This window comes from Pinus tabuliformis, chromosome 6 (assembly GCF_031772625.1).
Source record: "Pinus tabuliformis cultivar Carrire ecotype Pingquan chromosome 6, CPIR1, whole genome shotgun sequence".
Classification (NCBI taxonomy): domain Eukaryota; kingdom Viridiplantae; phylum Streptophyta; class Pinopsida; order Pinales; family Pinaceae; genus Pinus; species Pinus tabuliformis.
The window spans coordinates 586,018,201-586,027,702 of record NC_142292.1 but is presented as its reverse complement, the minus strand read 5'-3'; the positions used below and the strand labels follow the sequence as shown (position 1 = coordinate 586,027,702).

Sequence of the window (9,502 nt, the reverse complement as noted above, 5' to 3'; positions counted from 1 at the left end):
AGTAAAAAATTGGACCTTCCGGGCCTTGAACCTGGCCGAACGGTTAGTTCTGACTAAGGTTGTTCTCCAAGCCATCCCTGTTTATATGTTATCAGCTCTCCCAGCCCCAAAAGGTGTCTTAGAGCAAATCAGAGACATTCAGAGAGACTTCCTGTGGGGAAAGGAGGAAACTAGAATGAAATGGGCCCTGGTTTCCTAGGATAAGGTTTGCAAGCCCAAAAGTCAGGGGGGCCTTGGCCTGGATGATCAAGAGACTCTTTGTAAAGCTCTAGGAGCCAAAATCTGGTGGAGATGGGTGCAGGAGCCAAAAGCACAGTGGGCCAGGATATGGAAAGAGAAATATGCCAGCTTGTGGCACAACAATGACCTCATAAGGATGTCTGGAATTATAAAAGGATCCTACATATGGAATAGAGCCTGGGAGAACAGAAGTCTCGTTCAAAACAATAGTTTCTGGGAAATTAGAGCAGGAGATCTTGCTCTTTTTTGGGAGGACAAATGGCAACAGGAACCAACATTGTTAACGGAGAATTTTGTTTGCCTCAAGCAGGAAACAGATGCCCAAGGATTAATAAGAGTTCAGAACTTTTGGGATCTCATGCATACCTCTGAAAAATGGAGAAAATGGAGAAACATTGAATGTGGAGAAGATAACCCCCTAAAGATAAAAGCAATGGCTCTTGGGGATTTGCTCAAGCAAAGGATGATCTTAAAAACAGAAGGGCAGGATCAGTTAAGATGGGGTAACAACAAGCGAGGAACCTTTAATCTCAAGGAAGCTAAGGGTTTTCTTCTTGGGCTGAATTACAGTGTTCCAGACAAGACCTGGAAGCTTCTCTGGAAGCAGCAAGGTTGGATGAAGATCAAGGTTTTCATGTGGTTGGTTCATCACAAGAAAATATTGACTTGGGAAAATATTAGAAAAAGGGGAATTATGGGACCCTCCAGATGTCAGCTCTGTGAGGAACAGGAGGAGACTATGGAACATATTCTCAACAGTTGCTCTTATACCTCTTGGCTGTGGGAGTCGCTCACTTCAATTTTCCAGCAGTCTGATAGAGACAGAGGAAGTATCACAAATACCCTAAATCACTGGAGAAAAAATTTCAAGGATAACGAAGCCCTCAATTTGGCCTGGGCCTTCACACCCGGCTTTATCATCTGGAACGTATGGAAAGAAAGAAATAAGAGAATTTTCAAGAATGGTAAGTCCTCAGCTCAACTCCTTCTTGACCTTATCTTGAAACAAATCAGAGAAACAGTCAGATCTTCAGTAAGCAATATCCCCTCGAACCCCCCCACGGAAGAAGAGCAAAAAATTCTCAGGCAACTAGGAATGCTAGAGGTAACTCCTCAAGATAGAAACAAAAAGGATAAAACCAGGGTTATGGAGAAGGACTACTGGCAACCCCCTCCGAAAGGCTTTCTAAAATTCAACATTGATGGTGCCTCTAAAGGCAATCCGGGAAATGCGGGATATGGAGGAGTTTTAAGGAATGATGAGGGCAATATTATATTTATCTTCCACTACCATTTAGGTAGAGCTACCAATAACATGGCGGAAGTGATGGCACTGGAACAGAGTCTAGAGTCTCTTGCTCAGAAACATCTCTCGAATGTAATTGTGGAAGCAGACTCTGAGATTACCATCAATGCAGCAAAAAGAATCAGCAGTGGCTCCAAGCCGGAGAGAGTCTCGCAACATTGGAAACTTATCCAGGTTTATCAAAGAATACAGATGCATCTAAGGGGCCTTCGAACCATCAGTTTCAACCACGTTCGACGTGAGGCCAACAAACTGGCTGATTTACTGGCCAATCAAGGTGTGAACAGTGCTGAAGGTGGAATGGCCAAGAAGTGGCAAGAAATTCCTCCAAGCCATGCAAAGGCTATATGGGAAGAACAAGCTAAGGAGGACAGGGAGGTCGCCTGATATCGTGCCGGGTGGAATCCTACGATTGGATGACAATGGGGTTTTCCTTCTCTATCCAGCAGGTAGATCTGGAGAAGCAGATAGTCAAGTTTGATCTCATCTCCTCTTGGCGCTTCTCGACCAGATCTCCCTGGTTTTTGGTGGCCCCCTGGCGGATTTATTTCCTTTTTGATTTCGGGATCAGTCTCAGGTTCGAGAGAATGCCTCTAAACTTTCCGAGGTTCCAGGTTCAGGAGTGGGAGATTTTCAGAAGCAAGAAGAACCCTGGTCTATTGGACAGCCGGTTTGTTATAAACTTGAGGGCCAGTACAGGAAACCACCTCATAGGTGGTTTTATGTTGATCGCACCGCTTTTCTGTGGAGAGCGGTTTCAAAGAATTCGCGGCGATTCCAGTCACGCATCAACACATGGCAGCGGAAGTGTTACGAATACCGCCTCTCCCCGCACTTTAATGCCTGTTCAAGTTGGCCAGTGTGATATCACTCTCACCTGTAGATTTTGGCGGACAGCAATCAACGGTTGGATCTATTCGTGCATCTTGGTGGGGTAGTGTCGTTTATCTCCAGGGTTCTTTGAGTGGTGCGATCTCCCCTCAGCCGTAGATCTTCCTTCTGCTTTTGGACAGCCTAGATTGCCCGTTCCTTTCCGAGTATGGGGCAGCGGGTGATTCACAGGTTTTAACTTGAGTTTGAGTTTTTTGTTGTAAGTTTAAAGGTTTTGCCCTTAAGGTCTAGGGCGTTCTTCCTTCTCTCTGTCCATGACGTCAAGTAGAAGTTTGTAAAAATGTACTCTATGTTTTGACGTCAAGTAGAAGTTTGTAAAAATGTACTCTATGTTTTGCTCATTGAAATAGAAGGATTCACACTTGCTTTAGCAAAAAAAAAAAAATCAATTAATTAAAAAAATACCATATTAACATATGCAATATTAATAAGCATGGTATTAGATCACAATATTGTAACAAAGCCTATTTTAAAAAACTCCATGGCAAAGTGGAGGTGAATCCCTCCAGTTAAGAATCTTTTGAATTTTTTTTTAATGTAGACATCAATTTTTTTATAATTAATAATAATAATAAGTGAAATAAAATTATAGTTAATTTTTAAGGCTTTTTAAATTTTGACAATATGAAATGTATATAAAAAAAAATTCCCCACAAATCACATTGACATGAAAGTATGTATCATGTAGTAAGTGTTTTGATGCCAATCAACATTTACTAATGATTTTATTTATATAGCTATACTAATATTAGAATATTTCTGTCATAAATAAAAAATGATTCCGCTATATTTTTATTTCTAATTTTAATATGTTACCCAAACGACTTGAAAACAATATAACAATATGGCTAAATTCGAACAATATCTGCCTGAATGAATAAATTGACTTACAGTACAGTTTATGCCAATCCATCATCATTATTTCATTATTTCCAATCCAATCTTCATGTCCATTACTTTTTATCAACACAGGCTTTTTAAAAAGTTTCAAATTTCATACAGTGGGGGAGCATCATGAACAACACTACACCTCACCGTGTTATCTGGGCAAATTTAGGGGAATTCAAGGCACATCTAACAAATAATGTTGTTTGTCATGGACTTTAGGTTTACTGAATGATCAACAGCTTCTGTGGAATAGGATCAGGGTTCCAGGAGGCCTTAAAAATGCAGTCTGCAGATAAATGGAGAAAGTTTTTAAAGCACTGATATATGCAGTCTGATGGAATACGCAATTCAGGTTGCAACCTTTGACTACCCAAATAAATTCATCAAGAGAGATAAGGTTGCACAGAGACTATGCAAAAAGATTTCTCATGTATTGTGAGTATGATGTTGTTACTTCAACTGAACTCCATGATGACATCATTGATAATGAGAAAGATGAAGAGGAAGTTATCACGGGTTGTCATGATAAAGACAATGACAAACTAACAACAACAGTGGTGAGGCAGATGGAAATAGGGTAGCAATTACAGTTATGATTACGCCAAAACCCTCACCAAAGAAATTGAAGAAGAATCCCAAGTTCTCAGAGAGGTCTTCAGGATCAAAGATACTTGCAGAGCCAGAAACACTACCCAATCTGGGTCTGCATATCATACACTTCAGTCAATGTAAATGTGATCTCCAACTTTAATTAGAAAGTCGATTTGGCATCATCAAGCATTGCAATGAAACTAAGGAAATCCAAAACTCTGCTAAAGCTGCCATGTCATTTGTCTGGATACAGACAGCACATCAAAACATGAAAGGACTTTTCTCTTCTGCTTCTTAACATTTTGATATGGCATACTCTCAGGCTAGGCACATAGGACTGAGACTTCAAATCAACAAAAAAGGGAGAGGAAGGAATCCCAAATAAAAAACCTAGTTTTGTCATCTCGATCTTGGAGCTCTTCAAATGTGAGAGTTCTAAACAATTTAGAATTAATTTTCCAATAGATCTAGATCTACTGGAAACAAACACAATGCAAATCAGGCCTGCACACAGGCTTGTCACTTCCTCCTCATCAGAGGTTTTCACACTAGGGCTTTACTTCCTCCTCGTCAGAGCTTTTCACACTAGGGCTTTACTTCCTCCTCATCAGAGCTTTTCACACCTCATGGAGCTGGCTCTTGACTACTTTACCTTTCAATATAGTGTCACTATATCCCGTTATTCATCCACTGACGATGATGTTGTAACATTGGCTTACCATGAAACAGTTCAGGCCCTGTTTAGGCAGGTCTTGCAATTTCATTACTTGAACTATACGCTGCTTCTGGGCTGCAAAAGCATCATTATTCCATTAGTTACCAAGTTCATGAGCTAACATCCACTTCAAAATTTACTGCAATATCAAAATTTACCGCTATTGCAGAAACAAATTTAAAAATTTAAATACATTCCAACAGACTACAAACCATTTCCTATTCATTGATATCCTTTCTGAAGCTGCCTTTTGCTGCTTTGAACTTCAATTTAACATATGCATCACCTGGGAAATTTGGTTTCTGCTGTACAAATACACAAAAGCATGTTTAAAAACATTACAAATAGCTCCAAATACGCAATGCATATTTCCCTACTACAAGGTCCGTCCAACATAGCTAGCTGGTACATAAGTTTTGCCCCATTAAGATTTTACAGAAAGATTGTGGATCAATAGTATTTACGATTGTGAATCAATAGTATTTTTCAAAATAGAGAAAAACTATCGGTTACATAATACCTAAAAAGCAAGGAATGCTCTTTCAACAGTGGATTATCCATAAATTTATAATCAACAAATTCATTTTCAATTTAGCTTTTACATCCTAGTTTGCTTACATTGTCTCGATATCCCTTGCAATCTGAAGATATTGGAGGTCCAGCACTGGTATTTATATTACGTGAGCTACTCTTTTCACAACCCCCCTATTTTGTCTGTTTCTTGCTTGCCACAAGGACTGCTCTACCCTGTCAGATTACTCTGGTGAGCTAATAGCTTTATTTTATGGGGCTGTTCTGCTGTGTATTATTTTTCATCATCAGCATCATTATATTTATATTTAGCGTTTTCAGTTTTTGCATAACATTAAGAACTACATCTATTACAGAAAACAATGTCGGTGATGATCACAAGTTATAAATAATAACAAATAAAACTAATGGATTCAGGATAAAACAACATTACTTTCGAAACAAAATAGAGTATGTATTATGAATTCCAACAAGAGAAAAATATATTTAAAAAGCGAGCCAAGAATAACTTACTCCCATCATCATCCATGCAATCAAAGATCTTAAATTTCAAGCTCTTACAAGCAGCATAAAACCATGTAGTCACAAACAAGCTCAGAATCAGGGTATCGATACCAATTAGAATGGTATCAATTTCTTCCCAAGACAAACAATGTTCCTTTTTATATTCAACTTTGGTCTGTTTCTCAATATGCTTGACGGTGAGATATCATTTGGTCATGGAAGAAACCCTGAATTAAGCATATATTATATGATATCGAGAAAAGACCTCAAGATTCCATGACCAAGTGACATCTCACCTTCAGCCACATTGAGGAAGAGAGCATACTAAACACATATTTGAAGACTACCTAAGATATTCAAAGTTGTCTGGGTTGTCAGAAAGGAACCCTCATCCAATGGGGCTGAAGGGAGTCCATTTTCATCATCTGCAGAATCTGGCAAGGTACATGCAAAATGAAGCATATGAACAAAAATCCCTTCTAGTAAAGCATAGAAAAACTTCAGTAACTTTAGCACATTACCATGCCTGCAATTGCTGCCACAGCGACATTAACAGCAGTCTTCACCCATTAATCTTCAAGTTATTTCCAGCCACTGCAGTATATCACAGAGAAGCAATAAGCACGTTTAAGCCTAGATAGGTCCAAGCCAGCGTAAATGAACCAGAACGAAAGCCATAAAAGCTGCGTATTTTACTTGTGTTAAGATAAGTTCCCATAATGGCAACATAAAAGAAACTGCTGCTGTGACTAAAAACTACATTTCTGCATAACCAAATGTTGGAATTCAATATTAGATTATCGATGCTTCCAATATTGAACCAGGAGGTTTTCGCTTTAAATACCTGATAAGCCTTTTCACCATAGACCAGATTTCCTTTAAAGTGTGCTTCTGCAACCAGTTAACTTATTTCCCAATCTCAGTTGCCTGAATAGAATAAACCATTGCACATGTTGGATATTGAACAAGCTGGAAAAGCGGTGTGTAACCTCACATCACATTTGGAAGAACTCCTCCCATCCCTATTTTACATAAAACAGGGAACTGTGTTCAACTCTGCCATGGAGCACATTTTTCAAATGACTTAAAAAACATACCTTGAGGGTTTCCACTGTGATTTGCATCAATTCCAATCTTTTCAAGCACTTGTACAACTGTCTATCAGACTGCAATACAAAACAAAAGGGGATTGTTTTTTCAGAGAAATGAGCGAACCCTTGTGCATGCACTTTTCAAAACTTGTTATTGTTTCAATAAAATATGCATGAGTAGTTATGAAACGTATGTTTAATGGTTGCTAACGAAAAAACACCCTATCAAAGTACTATTGATGTACGAGTTGATCCAATAAAACTGATTGATATTTAACTCAGAACAAACACTACCTCATCTAGGTTTGCAAGAACGTCTTTGATTCTGAAGACCTTCCTGAGAAACTGTGATTCTTCTTCAATCTTTTGGGTGAGGGCATTGGCCTCATCGTAGCTGTAATTGCTAACCCTTTTCCCATTTGGCTCACCAGTGGTGCTGTTTATTTTGTCATTGTATTTATCATGACATCCCCTGATACCCTCATCGTCATCTTCATCATCAATAATGTCATCATAGGGTTCAACCAAAATAAGAGCATCACACTCACAGCACCTACGAAACCTAGATGCATACAGTCTATGTGCAACCCTACCTCCTCGTGAATTCACTTGGGCAATCAGAGGCTGCAACCAGGACTTTATATTCAATCAAACTACATATATCAGTCCCTGCGGCTTTAAAAAAAACTCTCAATTTCTCCACAGAATCTATTTTTAGGCCCCCCTGAAACCCTAATCATATTTCACAAATCCTGGATCAATCAAGAAACTTAAAATCCACAACAAACATTGCTTATTAGATCAGCCCAGGGACATGAATGGATGGAGCCTTTATTTCATGATCAAATGTAGCTGCTCAAACCACCGAATTTGCCATCCAAAACCCATAATCTATAGAAAACCCAAAATTGTGCCTTGAATCTCCCTAAATTTACCCAGATAACAGAGTGAGAAGGTGGAGTGTAGTTGTTGTTGACACTCTCCTGCTTATGAAATTGAAAAATCTTTAAAAGCAGGCGTTGATAAAAAACAATTTACATTAGGATTGGATTAAAAAATGATGGGTAGAAATAACTGATACTGTAACTCAAGATTTTAACATAACTATTCATTTACAAGGTAACATATACAGGAGTATTGACAGCTTAAAATGACGCTATACACAGAAGAATCATAGCGCCATGAAAGCCATTCATTCATTTATTCTTAAGACCTTTGTAGGACAAACACGGCACCAGAACACGAAAATAAAACACGCCTGTCCAGGAAAAAAATAGAACGGTGGGAGCACCAACTCTGCTTTGCTTTGCATTTGTGCAGACACACAAATCGAAACGGTCCAATAAACCTGCCTGCATGCAGCGCTATTTGGAAACTGTAGTGACAGACAGGTAAACAGAAATAATAGTATTCCTTTTTTAAGTAGCTCTAGTGCGCTAGTCTGGCTGCCCGCAACTCATGCCGGTCTGCGTTTTCCGCCTTAATATATTCTGCAGTTACACTCTCTGCTGGTACTTGCTTAATTGATGCGTACAGGCCACAATGCTGGGACTTGCTTAATTTGGGGCAGGGCCAAAACAACAATTCTGATATGCTGCCTTGTATTTTGTACTGAAAGGAAATGCCAAAATCCAACCTGAGATAATGATTTATTGTGCGAGAAATCTGCTGTCCGGAGCGAGAATATAGAACGAAATTAAAATAGAAAATGGTGGTTTCTAAAATTAAAAAATATCGGGAACTTGATTTCTTTAAATTTGAAAATCGAATTTTTTTATTTTAATATAATTCAAATTATTAAATAATAAAAAATAACGAACCGACAATTTCACTGAGTGACTTGGAGTACTGCATTTGCGTTTGTTTGTTTAATAGTGGTTTTTTTTGTGATTTAGTGATTTAAAATTTAAAGGTACATGGGAAGAGACCAAATTTGTTTTTTTACCCAAAAAAAATTATATGGGAAAAGTGAAAGCTTGTTTCTTTACAAATTATTATGGGTAATTTTAAATGGCTCGTTCTTTCCTGAATTATAGTAAGTCATCTCATGTTAGCTAATAGTCCAAATAATCTCATCTTTATTATAGTAATAAAAAATAGATAAAAAAAAATATTATTTTATTAAAATTTCTAATATATATTTTAATTCTCAATATTTTGTTCGCCCAAAATGTTAGATTGAGATACATAGTTCTCACATAGTTATTTTCTATTATTATTTTAATTATTATTTATTATTATTTTAAAATATATTATCTAGATTGACTTTTATATATTATTTTATTTAAATATTAAAAAACAATTTTATTTGTGTTGTGATATCGTTTAAATTGGGGACAACTTTATTTTAAATCAAGCAATGATTTGTTAATGTATAGACTTTATTAAGATTGTATGAAATTTGTATTTGTGTTGTGATATTGTTTAAATTGGGACAACTTTATTTTATATCAAGCAATGATTTGTCAATGTATAGACTTTATTAAGATTGTATGAAATTTGTATAAGAATAGATGCTTATTGGACAGTTATTTTTTTATATATGATTTTAATTTTAACATTTCATTAAATTGAAATTCAAACCCAATACAAATTTTTTTTCTAATAGTATCAAATTGTTCATTTTTTAAAATTATGATCAAATGCAACAAATCAAAACTTCATTCATAAATATGGTTTAGTTATATATAATACACAATGATGAATTGCCAAATTTTTTGAGGAATCTCACTGACTAATCCCTGA

The 9,502-nt window shown here is 37.1% G+C and overlaps 1 long non-coding RNA gene across 1 annotated transcript; it reads right to left on the bottom strand.

Annotated features, from left to right (window-relative positions):
• Positions 1-4,446: 4,446 nt before the first annotated feature.
• LOC149259910 (uncharacterized) lies at positions 4,447-8,433 on the bottom strand. Its single transcript, XR_016247823.1, has 6 exons — positions 7,052-8,433; positions 6,764-6,832; positions 6,511-6,593; positions 6,188-6,260; positions 4,844-4,933; positions 4,447-4,706 (listed from the first exon to the last, which is right to left on the bottom strand). It is a non-coding gene; the product is annotated as an uncharacterized LOC149259910 (long non-coding RNA).
• Between the last annotated feature and the right edge of the window lie 1,069 nt (positions 8,434-9,502).